This window comes from Penaeus monodon, chromosome 20, assembly GCF_015228065.2.
Source record: "Penaeus monodon isolate SGIC_2016 chromosome 20, NSTDA_Pmon_1, whole genome shotgun sequence".
NCBI classification, from domain to species: domain Eukaryota; kingdom Metazoa; phylum Arthropoda; class Malacostraca; order Decapoda; family Penaeidae; genus Penaeus; species Penaeus monodon.
Window position 1 is genome coordinate 16,562,576 of NC_051405.1, and position 285 is coordinate 16,562,860.

Here is a 285-nt window from a genome sequence, read left to right on the forward strand (position 1 = left end):
CAATATTAATGAAAATGAGGATGAGGACAGTGATGCTGATCATGGCGGTGGGGGAAGGCCTGATTGAACGACTGGGGCCATATCAAGGAAGGCGAATTGGAGCTATCATCGCCTAGTCCCTGACGCGAACCCGGGAGATATGCCTCTCATGAAACATCGGTGACGACGGCGCGCTGCTTCTCCGTACACTTGAACGGTAATTTACGCCGGCTCTCGAGGGCGGTTAGGCACTGGCTCCTGGACTAGGAAGTAGGGTGTGGGATCGTTCGCTGAGGATCACTGGGA